This window comes from Zeugodacus cucurbitae, chromosome 4 (genome assembly GCF_028554725.1).
Source record: "Zeugodacus cucurbitae isolate PBARC_wt_2022May chromosome 4, idZeuCucr1.2, whole genome shotgun sequence".
In the NCBI taxonomy this organism is placed as follows: domain Eukaryota; kingdom Metazoa; phylum Arthropoda; class Insecta; order Diptera; family Tephritidae; genus Zeugodacus; species Zeugodacus cucurbitae.
The window spans coordinates 37,540,067-37,561,331 of NC_071669.1; the positions used below are offsets into that span (position 1 = coordinate 37,540,067).

Genomic DNA, 21,265 nt, shown 5'->3' on the forward strand with positions numbered 1-21,265 from the left:
TGAAATTTAGTGTTTCTGACGTTTTTGGTTACTGAGTTAACCCACTTTTAGTAATTTTCAACCTAACTTTTGTATGGGAGGTGGGCGTGGTTATGATCCGATTTTTTTTATTTTTGGACTACATTAGGAAGTGACTAAAAAAAACGACTGCAGAAAGTTTGGTTTATATAGCTCTATTTGTTTGCGAGTTATGTATAAAAAACTTAGTAGGGGGCGGGGCCACGCCCACTTCCTCAAAAAAATTACATCGAAATATGCCCCTTCATAGTGCGATCCTTCATACCAAATTTCCATAGCTTTATGTGTTTTCGGTTTTCGCCATTTTGTGGGCGTGGCAGTGGTCCGATTTTCGAAAGCACCAGATATAAGTGTGCCAAGTTTCATCAAGATATCCTAATCTTTACTCAAGTTACAGCTTGCACAGACGGATGGACAGACAGACATTCGGATTTGAACTCCACTCTTAACACTGATCACTTTGGTATATATAACCCTATATCTAACTCGTTTAGTTTTGGGTGTTACAAACAACCGTTATGTGAACAAAACTATAATACTCTCTTTAGCAACATTTGTTGCGAGAGTATAAAAATTTAGATTATATCTAGATTTTGGATAGTTGATAGCTTCATCTTGGTTTATTGCACAGTCAATAGATTTGAATGAATGCTGTGTATCAATGATGTCATTCTGAATTATATAGCTTAAGTCATCTACATCTTTTTCTTCTATATTCTTAGTCGCCAAAATTTGCTTGCTTTGAAAGGTCAATGAATGATCTTCTAAAAATAAAATAACATCTGTCATATAAGTTCCTCGAGATGAGTTTATACACCATTGAATTAGTCCTCCCATGTGACGGCCCGTTTTTTAGTTAGACCTTAAGTTTTTATCATTTATTAACATATATTTCGACAGTATAATTATAAATTTTAAGCTAAAAATATTGTGTAGAACATGAGTTACACTGTTGTGAACACTCCCGCCTCGAAAAATGGACTCGCACTACTTCCACGATTCCGGCTGATTGGCTTATCGGAAACAAGAAAAGTTAGCAGCGTTTTAATATGTAAGCTTAAATTCATGGAACGCACTACGATCAAGTTAATATACCAAAAAATATAAATACTTTTCGTGGACATTTGAAAATGATTGTTTTGAGTTTCTTTTAATCACTAATTGATTGATTTTTTGACCACTAATAGAACGTTCCATTCGTTTACATGTGCTGAGTGCACCTAACAAATTTCAAGCTGTTTTTGAGATACGATGGAGGAAAGTTTGAAATACACAGTATTGAGAAAATTCAATTCTTTTTTAATACAAGGACATAATCCTTTTAACACGTTTTACACATTTTGAATATTATTTTTGGTCATTAATTTGGTCTTAAGTTAAAGTCGATTTCAGAAGGTTTACATACATATCTCAAGTGAGCATATGTAAAATTCCTTTTCGGCATTCAGGAGTAAAAAATAAACTCGACAGTAACAAAATGCGTTTCTGAGATAAAAATGAAACGGGTAAAATACACACATTTATCAGCTCGCTAACAACATACTCTCGACTTAAGAACTTTGGTGACTATAATGAAATATTTCTCGTCTTCGTTGAATCAAGCATATGGTATAACATTAAATGCACTATATACACATGTATGAATGTGGAGAATTATGGTTTAAGTTACTAAAAGTTCATACCCGTTTCCGTATCCATATATTTACAGAGTGTTCACAAAACAATGATATAATCGGTAAAACTGATGAAAAATAGTAACAGTGAGCAATTTCAATTGTAAATGGGTGAAATATTTACATAGAATGGTGAATGCCTCAGGCTTATAAAACACCGTACTAGCTATGTATTTATATTTATATTTGCGTATATGTAGTGGGAGTCAAACCGACCCAACTGAAGTGTGCGCCACATAATTGGTGTAGTAAATGTTGAGGAAGTTAATTCAACCATTTCCACATAACCCAATCAAAGGATATTTATTGTATTGTATCTTGCATACGTTGGCGCCACAAATATAGTATAAAGTTTTATATCAGTTTAACAACCTTTTTAGAAACACAATCTGGGTTGCATCCTTTTTAGCCTCAGTCTGTGATTGCTTTTGTTTATCAAATAATCGGCTTACGAGCACCCTAATTTACGTTGAGTTATTTTGTTATCATAAATACTAATAATATGCTTACATGAGTTCATTAAGGGTGTGACTTTCAAAATATTTCGTGAATAGATTTGAAATGAAAGAGGAAATAACAATTTTATTATTTCATAATGTCTCGAAATAAAAAATTCAGGCAAAACAATAAATTACTTTCAAAAAAATAACATAAATATCCTTAAGAAATCGAAAGTCTCCACAATTTTGTATGAACATTTCCTTCTGATGCAAATTACCAAGAAATACAACAAATTTCCGTATTAATCCATTTGACAGTTGTCGGTAAATATTATCTTCAGTACGAAGTTTAATAATTTAAGAAAAACTAAAATTGAAATTTTTATTTTATGTTCGTTACATCATACCCCTTTAGCATCAGTTTGACATGCACGTTTTTTACCATATGAACACAACAGATTAACAAGGTTCGTGATTTTAAATTGGCTTGAAACCCAAAATTAATCATACGTATTAGCATATGTTATGTACTACAGTTATATAACAGACATACGAATGAAATGCGAAATTTATCACAAATTTTAAAAATTTAAATAATTTCAAGTTATATCAACAATTTCAACAAAATATAGTTTGCCTATTATCTGAAAATAATCTTCTGCCATAAGCATGTGCGTACATAGCTACATAAGGCATAGATAGGAAAATATACATACATATGAAATGCGTACAAAACTGTTAAGAAGAATATATAGATTGCGTGAAAATTCAAAGAAAGTTTCTTTATATGTATTTATTTTAGAAGGCCAATAAGAATATGTATTTATACTTACAACTTCTTTTACCCCTCTATTCTTATTCTCCCTACTCAATTCTATTGACTTCCAAGAATACAATATTTTATGGACAATGGCTTTTCTAAAACATCAGTACGCTAAAGAATCGCTATGACTATAAGTAACGAAAACTAGTAAAGCTGAACATTTCATACTTTTGCAATTTCAAAGTCTTATTGAAGACGGACTGTTGGTGAGGTTGTCACTTGGAAAGCAGTGGTTTTATATTCACTTCATTCCCCAAGTGTTCCCCAAATTAATGAATTATTATTATATGCTAAATTATTATTAAATGCTGATCGAAATATTCAAACTTATTCTTATATTCAACATAAAGTCCGAGAATAACGAAAATCATTATGTATAGTATATGAGGACTGGGGGTTCTGGGGTTTCGAACTGTCAATTAAATAAATTGTCTAACTTTCAAACCGAATAGATATTTTACAAACCACTCTACTAATCCTTTGAGTAATATAAGTCATATATTTCTTTGTCTACATTTCAACCCCTAAGAAATAAAATACTTTTCCACTCAAAATAGACTTGTGTCACCACATGGGAATCGCAAAGGCACTGAAGTGTGTAAGGAAATTCTAAGGCTTTATAAAATTATATGTGGTTAAGTTGTAAAATCACTTGGCCACAAAATTCATCAGAGTTTACACATTGGTATTCTCGGTATTCACAGCTCGTATCTGCATTTCAACTTTCCTTTACGTTTACAATGCAGGAAAACTTCGACGTATTCGCACAAAATATTTCAACACCTGGAATATTGTTCAAATTCACATGCTACATGCTACAAGTGCAACAGTGAATGCTTATGCACAAACAGTGTATCCAATGTCACAGTATTTGGAGCAAAAAGTGGAAGAGAAAGTGTGAAAGTTCGAAACAAACCCGAACCGAGTGAATTCTATGTAGTTGTCCAATGCCAAAGTCATACAAAAGTTTAACAAACAAAGTGTTAGTTAGCTTTTGCCTTGTTTTTTGGTGAGTTTTCAGAGTTGTCATTGAAGTTGTGTGAATTTTGTGGTGGGGCGGTTTATGGGTGAGAAAAGCCATGACTGCAGCTGTTGACCAAATTGAGATTTGAATTCACAATTCTCTTCTGTCAACTACATTTATACTGGCATGTTGAAATATAAGGTATATATATATAGATGCATATATTGGTACGTGTTTGTATGTTTATTTTTGTTGTTTTTTGAAAATCAAATTCACTAAGTTTTTCTTTAGTAACATATAATTGTTTGGCAAGTAACTGTATATATAATATATGAAGGAATCAAACAAGAAATTTGAAGAAGAAGAATCGAGGTCAGTCTCCAAAATTATTGTCGATATTAAGAGAAAAATTGCTAAACTAGCGAAATGCATTATCTTGTAGATAGCTAAACTATCAATTGAATTTCTTAAATTATGCTTCTGATAAAACACAGACCTATCAGTCGAGAATTTTGACTTAAATCTCCAGTAATTAGTCCGATTTATTGGTCCAAGGGTTACTGGCGTATAAATAACCTAACAATAAGAAGTCAAATCTGGAGGTCTAGATGATAAGTAAATGTCACTTTTTTAACATCAGATGTTCAGAAAATTTTCCGAGCCATGATATTGAAACCGCCAAACTTCACGACCCTTTTCACACATAAGAAATCGGTATTAATTTCCATTCACTGCTTATCATTATAAAATATGGCGAACACATCAGAATAAGTGGAGAAAGTGTTTCTCAATATCATACTCTCGCAAAAAATGTTGCTAAGATAGTATTATAGTTTTGTTCACATAACGGTTGTTTGTAAGTTATAAAACTAAACGAATTAGATATAGGGTTATATATATATCAAAATGATCAGGGTGACGAGAGTAAAAATCCGAATGTCTGTCCGTCCGTCTTATGGGTCAAAAACTATATCTCAGGAACTACTCGACAGATTTCAATGAAATTTGGTATATAATATTTTCTTGATCCCCTGTTGACACGTGTGGAAAATGAATGAAATCGGTTCACAACCACGACAACTTCCCATATAACTCAGTTTTGAATTCCATCTAATTCCTTCACCTTATAAGGTATACATTAGGAACCAATGAAGATGGCGGAATAAACTTTTACACAAATACTGTACTACAACTTTTCAATGCCCCGGATATCGAATATGAAAAACCTTATGGTAATTTTTCACCGAAAATATGGGTAAATCTCTCAGACATCTTAATTTTATTCAGAGGAAATATTTTGCTTCTAATAGTGTGTCTCTGTATCAGAAATGGTTAAAATCAGGTCATAACTTCCCCTAGCTCTCATATAGCTAATTATAGGATTTAGAAAAATACGGTGGGCTTAATAGTGAGCATATAATTTTAGATATAATGTATGTTGGTGAAATCGATTCAGGAATTACCTCATCCCTCATATACTACATATGATGAATTCCGTTATTCTATTGGACTTTATGCCGAATATATGGGTCAAATTGTGTGTTATCTTAAAAAAATAAATTGCGAGAGTATAAAATGTTCGGTTGCACCCTCAGCCTTTCCTTACTAGTTTTTAATACGAACACTCCCCACTCAAATAAACTAAGATATATATATAAATAACAGACATGTGTATACATTTATTTATAGTAATTAACTTCAACGAGTTGCTATTTATATTTGAATGATCGTAATTATTTATCCTTAATTATAGAAGCAAATTGAACTAGTCGTCAACTGTATGCAATATAATTTAATACAGGTATTAAATGACTTTCAGAGATTCTTCATCTAATTTACGACTGTTTGTGTCACCAATATTATTAAGGTTACTTGGTTACTAATACGACACGTGCAACCATTGTACATGGGTGCATGCAAGCGAAATACTTGAATGTTAATTACAAATTGATTGCAGTTGTATGAAGCGAAGAAATGAAATCATACCCCCAAAAGTAAAAGACGGCTTGACTAAATATAGCATTAGATGCATGACATATGGTGTAAATTAATATAAAACTAAATATAAATTTAATCAATTATCGGTTTCATAGAATAGCGATAATTGCAGATTAGTACAATGTAATGAAAAAATTAAATCCGAAATAAAATATAATTTTCGATCGAAGTGAACCCACTTACCGGCTTGATAAAATATTTTCCGCGGCTCATAGATGTCGTTAATTTCGAAATCATTGAATCTGTAAAATCGAAAATATTATATATATATAAATATAAATGCCAAAATCTGTTATTTTTTATTTATAATTTTCAACGGATTTTGAATTTACAACAAAAAAAAATGTCAAAAATGTGTAACGCATTGCTAGAACCAGGGGTGGGCTCTTTAGGATGAGGTCAGTGTTATACTGACCCTCTATATATAAGTCCAGGCTTTCAAAGGCATTCATAATTTTGGAAAAATTTATAAAATTCCTATAACAAGAGACCAGTTGGTTGCGGAATGAATAAATATGCCAATTGACAACATAGTGCACCCAACCCATAATCCGTTTGTCGTTCGGATATGGAACTAAACTGGAATATTCCCGTAAATGGATCTATTCTATTGATCCTTTTTGAATTTTAACTCATAAATACGTAGTAAATATCCATATTCTGTTGTGAATCTTTCTTACAGGAAACATCGAAAGTCAGCTACTTCATAAAAGTATTTGCCTAAGAATACAAAGTGACAATGACACAAAACAAAACGACAAACAATGGAATGTGGATACAATGAATATATTTGAGGTTATATTTAGACAAGCATAAAAACGGGCGAATTGTTGACACAGTAAACACAAGACAAAACAAGCAAAAGATAATCGAATTAATTCAGCCAATTCTTTGATGGCTGAATGGCGATTGTTCTTCTGGCCATTCACGTGTCTCACAGACTGGAAATCGATTTAATCAAGGCAGACATTCGTAAGTCAACCGCCGGAATCTCTCTAAATAATTGCACATAGTCATTAGCACTTCTGTGGCGAATATCTTGCGAGAAAGGACGTTACGCCACAAATATATATATATATAAATTAGTAAGTAAATTGGAATGTAAGTAGTATAAAAAACTGTTTGTGCACAGAAATGCTGCACCCAATTAGGACCTAAATGATTAACATTGGCGAGGAGGATCAAAAATAAATCACCCATTTCCCTTACTATTGACGGTGGCTTAATCAGTTTTATAAACGTATGGACCAAAGTTGCCTTGATAAGTAAGCCAGACAGGGAGCCACTAGCAATATATTAAAATACGTTATTGATTCTCCATCAACTCATCTTCCGGGTTCAATTCTCAGTAAGTTCTGTCTCTATGCTCAGACCTCAAGAGAATGATCGTTGGAATTACGAACTATATAACCTTTGAAACGAAAACAACTTTTCAACCAATCTGATTGGCGTGACATATTCAACTTCCAAGAAAAGTCAATATCGGTACGAGCTATTACAAAACTTTATAACGAAATGTACAAATTTCTTGTTGAAAGAGTTACGCTCTTCACTTTCGCTTTTCCCCTATCACGCTTATAAATATTTTTTTCAACTTTGCCAAATATGCTCTTTGCGCACACATATAGTACATATGTGTTACCCCATAACTTATGGGTCTGTGTTTGCCGTAAGCTGATTACAATTTCGCTGTAAAACTGTCATCATGTAATTCTTTGTGCTCTTTGTGAGCTTCCTGCGGAAAATGGCCACATTTTTCTGGATTTAATAAATTTGGAGCATGTTATTTTCCTGTGTGATATTTAGTAGGGTTGATAACTTTATTGCTTTCCAACAGTCATTCTACCTTTGTAACCCGAAATAGCCTGAAGAAAACATTCATATGCACACACACACATGTAACAAATGTTACAAAAAAGAAACAATGTTAAATGCCATTCAAAGGATTTATGAAAACATGAAAAGTTCACCACCTCCCACAGTTTGATTTTAAATACACTAGAGGCAAATATTTTGAAAATACAGCAACCGCACAAAGCCAACTATAACTGTTCGCATTCATTGGAGGTAATTCCCCAGCAGCCAAAAACTAGTTATTTGTTTCACATTCAGCAACCAATGCAGCCAGACTTCTCAATGAACTGAATTAGGATGAAGATGAGACTTAAAAGTAGTATAGAGTAGAAAACTGAAAAACAGAGTAGCGAAGTCTTGATATACATATTTAAAGCTAAGGTTTTATTTTAAGATCGAACGTCAGCAGTAACTATATTTAATCACAGGATTTCGAGTCTTAATTCGTCTGCTGGGTTCAATATTTACCTGCAAAAAATATTGTATACAATATGAAAACACATACCAAAGCAACATGTGTTGACTTTAGAAACTGAATACAAAGAACATTTGAAAATATATTTAGTATCGCACACAGTTCTTCTTTATTCGTTTTTGGAAAATACGTATGGCGTCATTTCTTCTAGCTATACTTACATTTGAAATTTAGAACTCGTTGACTAGCTTTGAGCGAGTACGTTGCCAGGATTGCTGCTCTATTAAGGAAAGCCCTTTGTAACGCCAAAAATTAGTTCCATTATTAGATTTAAGAATCGACTAGGCACTTAGAACATATTATAATTCTAAAAGAATGTTCTACTTCTACAAGTATATCCGTTTATTCGCGAGATTGTTCAAAATAGTGAGATCAAATTAGCTTAGATCTCGCAGAGACGAGGCATTTTTGAGAGCCCAGGCAAACACTCACCTAAATACCTAGCCCCCTGAGGCTAATAGCGGGTTTTGCGACGATACACCTTCCGGCTATGCCCACGGGTGCTATGAATATGCAGTCCGAAGCTCACTACATAACCCTGTAAGAGCCACTCGTAGCAGGCTCACTAGCTTTTTTATGGCTTAGTTTAAGCATAGTTTTCACTTAATGGTATTTTGTGCAATTGAGCGATTTCATCATCTACAATCTCCTCAAGCCGCCAAGTAATAAGTGCACCAAACTTCATTCGTCCGCTTGCTCGGACAGACAGACAACAGGAGTTCAACTAGTTTCATCATCCTGAACAATTTGACATACACTTATGTACATATGTATGTATAATATATGCATACAACTCCTCTACCTCGCTTAGTTTTAGGTGATTAGGTGGACAAAACTATTATAATCAGTGCAAAATAGTACAAGAGTATAAAAATAAAACATGTATTTTTAAGCTCATACATTAGTATTTGTATTAGTTTAGCACACGCATCATATTTACACGTATTTGTAATTTTTATACCCTAAACAGGGTATATTAACCCTACACGTAACGTCGGCATAATCCGACACAACGAATGGCTTAAATAGGACACGTCGGTATATGCCGACATAGAAAAAAAATCGTATATAAACACGTCGGGCATAGGCGACGTCTACTGCACTGGTTTTATATGTAGTAGCTAACAATAAACCATAAACCAAAAACTGAAATCGGAATTCAATTATCGGTTTTATCAGCCAAATAAATGCATGTGTCATTCTGATTACATTTACTAAATTTCGTGTGTCCGCGAAAGGGTTAAGTTTGTCACGAAGTTTGTAACACCCAGAAGGAAGCGTCGGAGGCCCTATAAAGTATATATATAAATGATCAGTATGTTCGTCCGTCCGTATGTTCGTCCGTCCTGTGTCTGTCCGTCCGTCTGTCTGTCTGTATATATACGAACTAGTCCTTCAGTTTTTATACTCTCGCAACAAAGTTGATACGAGAGTATTAAAGTTTTGTTCACATAACGGTTGTTTGTAACACCCAAAACTAAACGAGTTAGATATAAGGTTATATATACCAAAGTGATCAGGGTGAAGAGTGGAGTTCAAATCCGAATGTCTGTTTGTCCGTCTGTGCAAGCTGAGACTTGAGTAAAAATTAAGATATCTTGATGAAACTTGGAAGACGTATTTCTTGGCACCATAAAAAGGTTAAGTTCGAAGCACCATAAGAAGGTTAAGTTCGAAAATGGGCGTAATCGGACCTATGCCACGCCCACAAAATGGCGAAAACCGAAAACACTTAAAGTGCCATAACTAAGCTATAAATAAATCTATGGAAGTAAAATTTGGTATGAAGGATCGCACTATGAAGGGGCACATGTGAATGTAATTTTTTTGGGGAAGTGGGCGTGGCACCGCCCCCAAATAGGTTTTTTGTTATTATCCGGCAAACCAGTAATGCTATATAAACCAAACTTTCTGCAGTCGTTTCTTTTAGCGGTTTCCTTATACAGTCCAAAAATGGAGGAAATCGGATAATAACCACGCCCACCTCCCATACAAACGTTATGTTGAAAACTACTACAAGTGGGTTAACTCAATAACGAAAAACGCCAGAAACACTAAATTTCACATAAAAAATGGCATATGGAAGCTGCACTCAGATTTTTTTACAAAATGGAAAATGGGCGTGTCATCGCCCACTTATGGGTCAAAAAGCATATCTCAGGAACTACTCGACCGATTTCAATGAAACTTGGTTTGTAATAGTTTCTTTACATCCTAATGATATGTTGTGAAAATCGGCCAAATCGCTTTACAACCACGCCCACTTCTTATATACCAGAATTTTAAGACGATCTGAATCGTTTACTTTACAATATATAAAGTAAGAACAAGTAAAGATTTCGATGCAGAACTTTGCACAAATACTACGTTTATAGTGTGGCAGCCCCATTCTAAAAATCACCGAAATCGGACCATAGGTTTTTAAGGCCCCATATATCGAACATGAGGACCTCGGTGCTTCTAACCTAATATTAGGGTTTCCAACTTTCAATGGACTTTATACAATATATATGACGAATAAGTGGGTCAAATTGTGTATTATATAATATTAATTAAGTTAAATAAATAAATTTCGAGAGTATAAAATACACCGATATTTGTAATTTTTATACCCTGAACAGGGTATATTAAGTTTGTCACGAAGTTTGTAACACCCAGAAGGAAGCGCCGGAGGCCCTATAAAGTATATATATAAATGATCAGTACAGTCATCGACTGATGCCTGAAGCGAACGGTTGTGTTTGGTGCTATTAGTGAGTTTCTTTTGCTCTTTCACTCCCTCTCTCTGAACTATATTTAAAGTGTCATATTTTTCATTTAAAACACGTGTTATAGAGTGCTAATATATAATCACTGTTTACTACAAGAAATATGCCCCAAGGGGGACACTCTCTTGGTGATAACAGGTTTGCCCTGTTATCATCAAGTCCCAAACCAAAAAGAAAAAAAACCCAATCATTTCCCATTAACGATTTCCCAAATCTCCCTCCAACAACAAAAGACAATCCGAAATACCTAGTGTTAAGTGCAATAAATTCACAAAAGCCGATAAGCAAATATTCGTGTTTTGCTGTACATAAAGCATTAAAGATCATTAGCAGTGAAATAATTAATATATCAGAACTAAGAGACGGGAATCTTCTATTATTAGTTAAAAACCAACAAATAGCCAGAAAATTCATAATTACAAAAACATTACATGGCATTTGCGATGTAGATATAAAACTCCACAATAACCTTAACTATACAAAAGGAACAATTTACGCACCATGCCTTAACGAAATTGCAGAAGATGAAATCATAGAACATTTAAAAGAACAGGGTGTGGTGTCAATTTTTAAATTCCCCAAGTATATTAACCAAAAGTCGGTTCCTAGTGGTGTTGTTCTACTCACTTTCGATAAATATCACCTACCGGAAAAGATCGAAGTGTCTTGGTACACAACCAAGGTAAGGCCATATTACCCAAATCCCATGAGGTGTAAAAGCTGTCAAGTTTTGGGCCACACAACCAAAAGATGCACTAAAGCCCCTGTTTGTGACACGTGTGCTCTCCCCCCTCACCAACCTATCGCTTGCTCTCGAACCTCTTGCGTTAATTGCTCAGGTAATCACCCCTCTTCTGACAAAACATGTCCCAAATTCTTACAAATGAAACAAATAATAACAATAAAAACAGACAAAAAATGTTCCATGCGTGAAGCAATAAAAATACATAAATCCTACTCATCTCCTCCTCTCTTTGAAAACTCCACTACATTTGCCAACATAACTAAAAATAATTCTAACAACTCTCAAGAAAACAACAAAAACACCCAAATAACCTCTACAGAACTCATTCACTCATTTACAAATAATGAAGGTATCACTAAAAATAATGAAAAAGAAACAAAAGAAACCAACGAAAACAATTACACCACAGCAAATGCTACAACAAACACAACAGCAGCATCAGTCGATGACTCTCAAACACAAGCAATGATCTCCTCGTTGCTCTCTCACCTTACATCTCCAGCACTAACATCTTCTGCAATTTTCACTCCACTACCTACAGTATTCTCCCCTCCGTCAACAAATAATGAAATGATAGAGTAAATTATGCGAATTTTGCAATGGAACATAAACGGTCTACTTAATAACTACCCTGATTTAAATATTCTTATTAATGAATTTGGACCAGACATTATATCACTTCAAGAAACTCATATACCTATTCATAAAAAGATTTACCCTCCTAATAAATACTTTAGTTATTTTCACAATAGCTCTCAACATACATGCGCTAAACAAGGTATCGCAATATTTATTAAAAAATCAGTAAATCATAAGCAAATTCCTGTCAACAGCAACATCTCTTGCTTAGCCATAGAAATCGAAATCGGATTTAAATTCACTATTATTAACTGTTACATTCCACCTCAACAGAATTTTTCTTATATAGAACTTTCTAATATTTTAAATTCATTCACTACACCAATTATTATTTTGGGAGATTTTAACGCATGGAGTCCACTTTGGGGATCCTTGACTGTGAATAAAAGGGGTGAAATCATTGAAGATATAATTCTTTCACATGACCTTATCGTTTTGAATGATGGGCTCCCAACACACTTCTCTACACATGGCACTTTTACCCATCCAGACATTATCCTAGCCTCATCCCTTATAGCGCCAAAACTTTCTTCACATACAATAGATGATCTTCACAATAGCGATCACTTTCCAATAGTCACTTCCCTCTCCATTCCTAAATCTTACAATATCAAACCAAGGTCTAAATTTTTGACTGATAAGGCTGACTGGACAAAGTTCTGTAATATTTCAACATATTTATCTAATACTAGGCGCCCTTGTGAAAATGTAAATGCTGAAGCATTTGCCATTAAAACAATTATTCGATCTGCAGCTCATTTTGCCATACCCTCAAATAACACCAAAATGTTCTCAACAAAGCTGCCTTATTGGACAAATATACTTTCAACTCTTAGAAACAAGAAAAAATATATGTGGAAAAAATTTAAACTTAACAGAACTGACCCTAATCTGATTGAATATAAAAAGGCTAACGCGATTTTTAGAAAGGAGTTAAAATTGGCTAAAAGGCAATCATTAGAAGAGTTAACAGCCAACATAAACCCAACTTCGAATCCTAAAAAAATATGGTCAGACATAAAAATGCTAACAGGGTCCTCACAAAAATTTAATATATCCCATATTAACACACAATTTGGACCTGTTTATATGTCTCAAGAAATCGCAGAAAAATTTGCAGAAACGTGGTCATCATACTCTTCCGATCCAAATTTCCCCCCTAACTTTAACTCATTGAAAGCTCAAAGCGAGAATGAAACATATACTAACCCAACACCTTCATCAAAAGCGCTTCAAATTGAAGCTGATATTACGCTTAATGAATTCGAAACTACAATCTCAACGCTAAGAGGAAAAACCCCTGGTTCTGATAAAATATCGTATCCCATCCTAAAAAATATCCCATACTCCCTTAAATATAGACTTGTCATACTATATAATAAAATACTAAACTCTGGTGTATACCCTCAACAATGGAAGATTTCCACAATCATTCCGTTCCTAAACCCAATAAACCAAGTTCCTACATTGAGAATTACCGACCAATTTCCCTTTTACCTTGTATATCTAAGACTTTAGAAAAAATCATCTCTACCCGACTAATGTGGTTCGCTAAAGCAAATGGACTCATAAGCCAGCACCAATTCAGATTTCAAAAAGGGTTGGGAGTTATAGACCCCCTACTACATTTCGAACATTTCGTATCCACAAACTTGGCAACCCGTAACCACTCTTCGCTACTTAGCCTAGATTTCGAGAAAGCGTTTGATAGAGTCGGAGCTCACATGGTACTCAGTGAACTTAAGCGCTGGAAAATTGGCATCAAAATGTTTAACGTTGTAAAATCGTTTTTATATAATCGAAAATTTACCGTCTGTGTCAATAAATGCACTTCACAAGTTTTTAAATTATACAATGGTATACCTCAAGGTTCACCGCTCTCCGTTACGCTTTTCATAATAGCATTTAATAAAGTCAGCCCCATTATAAGTTCCAACCCTCGAACGCATCACTTTATTTACGCAGACGATGTTGTGGTTTTTACAAAAATTAAAGATCTGAATCAAGTTAAACGTATATTTCTAAAGATACTAAATGATATCAATAAATGGTCCGAAATATCCGGCGCGAAGATATCATTAAACAAAAGCTCCACATTTCATATTTGTAGAAAACACAACTGCTCCTTCCCTTTTCTATCAATGTCTAATATCCAAATCCCACATACCCAAAGTTTAAAAATACTAGGTATTATATTTGATAAAACTCTTTCTTATAAAGAACATTGTAAATATATCCGATCAAACTTATTTCTTAGACTAAATATCATTAAATTTTTATCATCGAAACATTGTTTATGTCACACAAACACGCTCATTAATGTCACAAGAGCCTTAATATTATCAAAAATTGACTATGGACTTGCTATTTACGGACACAGTGCCAAAACCAATATCAAACTCTTAAAAGCACCTTATCATGCAGCAGCTAGAAGGAGTATACGTGCTTTCCCAACATCACCGATCAAAGCAATTTTAGCAGAATCCGGATTACCAGATATATCCCAGAGAATCTCATATAACACTATGTTGCTCATCTCAAAGTTGCTTCTGTGTCGAAATGAGTTAATACTTAAGGACGTAAATAGCGCTATCCAAAGTTCACGCACGTACCACAAACCTTCAACCATCGTACGCTGTCTCATGACTTCTAAACAAATAGGATTATTTACGTACCCTTCATTGATTCAATCACCATTAACTCCACCATCGCTGGCATTATCGTCGTGTCGCATTAACGACATACAACAGCACCAGAAGAATTCCACCAGCAACACCGAATATATACAACTATATAATGAAAGTATAGGACCATATAGCGATGAGTGGGATTTTATTTTTACAGACGGATCTAAAAGTGATACCTCTACCACGTTTGCTGTGACAAATAAGGTCGGTGCCACAATAGCTGCCTTTGTTTTGCCATCATACTGCTCAATATTCACAGCTGAAACAGCTGCCATATTAGAAGCTGTACTCTTTGCTTTGAATAGTGGAAATAAAACCATTATCTGCAGTAATAGTAAATCCGCCATAGATGCCATTTTCAACCAATTAAACGATTGCCCTATGGTCACTAAAATTCGAAACCTCATAAATAAATGTAATAACAAAATCAAAATTATGTGGGTTCCTGGACACGTTGGAATCAAAGGAAATGAAATGGCCGACATATGTGCAAAAGCAGCTAGCAAAGAACCACTACATACGTCACCTTATTTTACCATGAAAGATATTAAGCAGTATGTCAAACAACACATCAACGACTGTTTTCAAAACGATTGGATAAGCTACAACCATCATTACAAACTTGCAAATCCATTAGGGAAAACACCACATTATTCAAATAACAACACGTGCAAGAATATAAAAACATTTATTCGCATCAGGATTGGACATACACTTGCCACACATGGACACCTTTTGAATGGTACAAACAAACCTAATTGCCCTTTATGTGGCTTTGGAGATTTCACAATAAACCATATCCTCGACAGATGCTCACCTCTACAACAGCTCAGAGTTCTGATTTTTGGCAACATGAAACCCTCGGACTTACTTAATCGTACAGACGACAATAACGTTAACCTTTTTGTAAAATTCTTAAAGTCTAGCAAGTTAAACATTTAAATTTTAAGTAATCGTATATATAATTCTTAACACACTATTAACTATTTGAATTGTTATCGTATTAATTTTATACCTTAGATTTATGATTATTCAAGCCGAAGGCCTTGACAGCCAGTGCTTTGTATATATAAGTGGAGTAATTATTTATAATTATTTCTCTTCTAAATAAATAAAAAAAAAAAAAAAAAAAATGATCAGTATGTTGAACTGAGTCGATTTGGTCATGTCCGTCTGTCCGAAGGTCTGTATATATACGAACTAGTCCTTCAGTTTTTATGATATAGGTTGAAATTTTGCAGATGTTATTTTCTCTTCAAGAAGCTGCTCATTTGTCGGAACTGCCGATATCGGACCACTATATCACATATCTGCCATACAAACTGAACGATCGGAATCAAGAGCTTGTATGGAAAACTTCCGCATTTTACTACATATCTTCACGAAAGTTGGTGTGAATTATTATTCATAGAAATAATTTAATCTCCGAAAAAATTGTTCAGATCGGTTCACTATAGCATATAGCTGTCATACAAACCGAACGATCGGAATCAATGGCTTGTATGGAAAATTTTCACATTTGACGTGGTATCTTCACGAAATTTGACATGGATTACTGCTTAAGGTAAAATGTAATCTCCGAAGAAATTGTTCAGATCGGTTAACTATATAAGCTTAATGTTTCTAGCAAACAACCCGGCTAAAAAAAATTAGTAAAATATTTTCTTTTTTTTACTTACTTTTTCTTACTTCTTTAGATTTGCTTAAACACATATGTAGTTACTAAAAGAAATGCACCTGTGAAGGGTTTCTTAGCTTCGGTGCAGCCGAAGTTAACGTTTTTTCTTGTTCGTACTTATTTTTTTTTTTAATATTTTATTTTTTGAATAATTTGAAAGCTGTTATTCATTTATACATCGGAATGAAAACGTGAACGAAAATGAACAAATTTCTTGTTTTTTTCAAGACTCGAAAAATTCGGTCGTTTTTGTATTCATTTTAATTTTCACTTTCACTCTGATTGCAGAACTTGCCTGTTAAATATACAAAAATTTGTAGATTCGTTCAAGAAGTTATGATTTGTTAGACAATATGGTCTAATATTTATATAAAAGAGTGTTTTGAGAAAAGATTTCTTACATTTATTCGACACGACGGTTCTTTTGAAAAATTCTTTCCGGGTTAGGCAAGCATAATTTACTTTTTCATTGACATGAAGTGGTATCAAAGCAAGAAGGTGGTGGTAATACAAACATTTTTAGTCCGCCTACTTGTCCACAGCTTCGCCCAAGAGAAAATCATTGGGCGATATTAAAAATAATTTGAGGAGAAGTCTCTGGGTTATAAACAAATATGACTCATTAATAAATATGCGGGCAAAGTGACAAGTACAATTGTTCAAAAGTTAATATCCTTTTTTAAAAAAATGCCCGCAGTTTCATACATAAAAAGGTGTATAACCAAATGTTGTATTAATATTAAAATCTTAATAAAATCACTCCTTTAACCTGTTAATGTTTTTAGTTTCCATCGTTTATCTTTTCAGTTATAATTATATTTGTGCGACAAGGGTTTAAGTGAACTATGCTTTATCTATTCTCACAATGATCAACTGCATGAGACATACATATTCAATTCCCAGGTTCTTATATTCCACAAATGGCTGTTCAACCACATTATGCATTTTGTGTGTGTTCTTCAAGGGGTTACTTACGGTACAACCACTTGAATTAGCTTCACCCATTTGCTTAATTTTTACCAGACACTTGGGGCGCTCCACGCAGCTTTTATGAAGGAAAACTTTTTCACGATGACGGCATTTGCTCCTCGAGTTGATGTAGCTGTCTCGTCGGTGGAGAAAGTTTATCTGTAATTCAAATGAATGATGAAACTTATTTAGTCGTAATCAATCATCCTCTGTATTAATTAAATCAGCAGACAGTCCGGTTAAGATGCCTGCGGTGTGATTTTATTGTTCTAATATGACTAGTGTCTCTTGATGTTATTTGCTGTGGCGCGAATGTCAACCCGTCAAGACAATTGTAAGTGCGGGAATTTGTGTATATTGTTTACCGTAAATTCAGTTTATAATGATTTAACGGAATATTAAATTGTTCAGATACTTTTTTTAAATGTAAAATTCCTTGCTGAATTGAAAGCCTTTCGTTAAAAGCAACGCATCTCAAGCCATTCGAATTAGGAAAATTCGCTTACTTCAGATCTGGAAGGTCCTTAAGTTGGCTACCTACAGTTTAATCAACCAAGCTATTAAATTTGTAAGGCTTTACTAAGTGGGTGTCACTGCATAGAGGTTTAATTGTATGTTGACCAAATATTCTTATTCACAAATATGTATCTCATATATGAATTTGCTGTGTAACAACCAAGGATAAGACATACATATGTATGTATAATAAACAATTATCGCGAACATAACTTTCAGTGAAAGTAATCTGAAACAACAAAAGCAGCACATAATTAGAGAAAGGCAATCAGTCGCTCAGTTCGGCAGACCGAATAATTGGCCAACATATCTTACTGAAATATTATTGATTAAGACTACTAATATGGATTGAATATGTCCCCGGGGGACACATATAAATACCAACTCGTATGTTATGATATGTGTATAAATTTGTTTTGGCTGCTTCCCAGCTGGAATTCGAGTTTTTCTTAAACTTTTATCTATTGATAGATGCTTTTGCATTATGACCATCGATCTTAATATAAAGTTTACCTTCTTCTTCCATAATTATTATACACAAGTCTTAACCAAAGTTTTGTCTTATCAATTAAAGTTTACTATACTTTCTTAAGCTTGATTATTCCTCTCGGCAGCAAACTTTCAATAACTAGCTAAATGAAGCTTCTTATGCATACTTGTTCATGCCACAGTAGAACCAGAAATAAATCTTTACGTAATGAATTCTAGGTGGTAGATAGCAATCATCTTGGATTTTAAAAGGTAGCAACTACAGTGCTAAATATGTTCATTGAGTACTTGCATTTTGTTAAACTAATCATAAAATAGCTGAAACTGTAAACATATTTGTCTTATTTAACGCTAATGATTTATTTATGCTATATGCGTCACTGTCAGCTTCATATTATATGCTAATAAAATTAATTCTGTGGATCAGATTATATATTTTTGAATAAAATGTAGCACTGATACAAGTAATTCTCTGCGCTGAGTTATTCTTGGTTAAATTTGTTCATATTTTACAGCCACAAAATTAAAATTTGTGCTTTCAAGTTATTTACAGTTATTTGCATTTAAAAAGCTCTGCTTGTCCCTCATCTCCCCTTAAGTATGAATAATGCGCGTTACCAGTTTTTTAGACTGATCCAAATGAATAGGTATTAGGTATTATATTATTGGTATTATCATGAAATACTAAGGAATTTCTTTCTTTCTTTCTTGAACCCTTTCCAGGGTATTTAGTGAAAATGATTCAATTTTTTTAATCGTAATATTAAATCATTTAAATTTTGAAATTGCCAAATGCAGTGTCACCAACCCAGGGATGTATATACTTGAATACAATACTTACGAAATAATTGAATAGCATCATACATCGTTATCTAAAAAAGAACAAATTTAGCAATATAAGTATCATCATTTAATATCAAAATAACATTGATTAAACATACGAAATAATATAAAATAATCTCACTAATAATGAATTAATTTATATTAATATTTATTTGAGAGTTATTCAACATTTAAACAAACCAAAGGTTTTCTACTGTATCACTGTGGTTCATGTCATCGAGCTTAATGGTTTTAAGTGCAAGCTCTCACTTTCGGAGCGGAGAAAATTTGGTACGTGTTAAAAAATTTTAACTATCGGATAAAAATCATACTCCTTATACAATTTCTTTTTGAATTTCCTTAGCACATATATTCTCCAGTCCTCATAATCCAAATTTAATTATTTTCGTCATTTATTTTAGCTTAAACATTTATCTGGGTGTAATCGTATTGAGATATCACCCAGAGTACTTAAGTAAATTATCGACATTTGCGGAGAGCATAAAGAATTTCATATTTCTTCAGTTTCAGTTTCAGCGGAACTTAGTCTCTTTTTACTTTATTTCATTCCACTTTTCTAATGTCAGTTGTATCATACCCAATCCCTTGATTATTTAACATACATAGAGTAATATTGTGTAATAATATTCCATCAGATAAATACATATAAGATGTAACAATAAGTAAATCGAATACAAATGTGTCGAAGTATTATTTCCATTTGATACTGACAGTTGCTAGACAAGTAAAGTACAGAATTTACGAAATGGCGCTTTTCCAATGCAAAAATTCTTGACGGGTTCTTAAAGGCTTAATAGATATTTGTATGTATCAAAGAAAAGTGACCAAATATAAATTAGCCTATTTTCTATGCATTACAAGTACATTTCTCACGCATATTAAGACAGTGAATTCACCAGCGAAGCCCAAATAATTCCCAAACAAATTAGTGCGCGGAAATGGGAAAGCAGCAAAAAGCATTTTGGCATTCCGCGTTTGTTCAAGCAGATGTTATTGAGACACAGAAGACGTCCGCGAAAGCGTAACAGGCATGTAGCAACAACAAACATGCATTAGATATGAAGGCAATTGTGTAAATAAATGAGAAAAGAGGCATTAAATGAAATAGAAGTACATAAGTAGTGACCAATAGACAAATCTATTTCGTATACCAAGTTTTAGTAGAAACGAATACCGCTCCTCCTCTGAATCATTCCAATTACCATATTTCTCCTTTTTGAGTGTTGCTCCAAGTCACTTAACTATATCTAGCTTTGCTATTGAGTGAGAGGGAAGCAATAAAATTAGTGCGTCATATTTAGAAATGTTTTCATGAAATAAAAGAGTTTGGGTTATTTGAGAAATGCAGAGAAGCTCCACCTCAGCTGTGATAAAGTTGATTTTTCGAATTTTAAATTTTTGGCAAATGCCAGTTTTTGCATATTTTTACGGAATAAATTAAAGTTTGTTTGATTTCCTGTTAAAAAATAACTCCTTAATATAATTAATATTAATATAGGAGAGAAAAATATACGAGATTTATTGAACTACGCACCAAATTTAGTTCAAATAAAAAAATTATTATATTATTTAAATGGAAACAAGGACTCGCCCATAATGAATACTGGGAATTGATATTCTCAAAACCGGGTCTTGTGCTTTTAATTTTATGATCCTGGAGTTCTTAGTTCGTGTTAGGTGCGGTTC

The 21,265-nt window shown here is 33.5% G+C and overlaps 1 long non-coding RNA gene across 1 annotated transcript in view; it reads right to left on the reverse strand.

Moving 5' to 3' along the window:
• The window catches only part of LOC128921495 (uncharacterized), a 56,544-nt gene extending 39,576 nt beyond the window's left edge, over nucleotides 1-16,968 (reverse strand). The window contains exons 1-2 of the long non-coding RNA XR_008470934.1: nucleotides 16,764-16,968; nucleotides 6,100-6,158 (exon numbers count right to left, since the gene is read on the reverse strand). This is a non-coding gene — a long non-coding RNA (uncharacterized LOC128921495). The remainder of the gene's footprint in view (nucleotides 1-6,099; nucleotides 6,159-16,763) is intronic.
• Nucleotides 16,969-21,265: the final 4,297 nt, after the last annotated feature.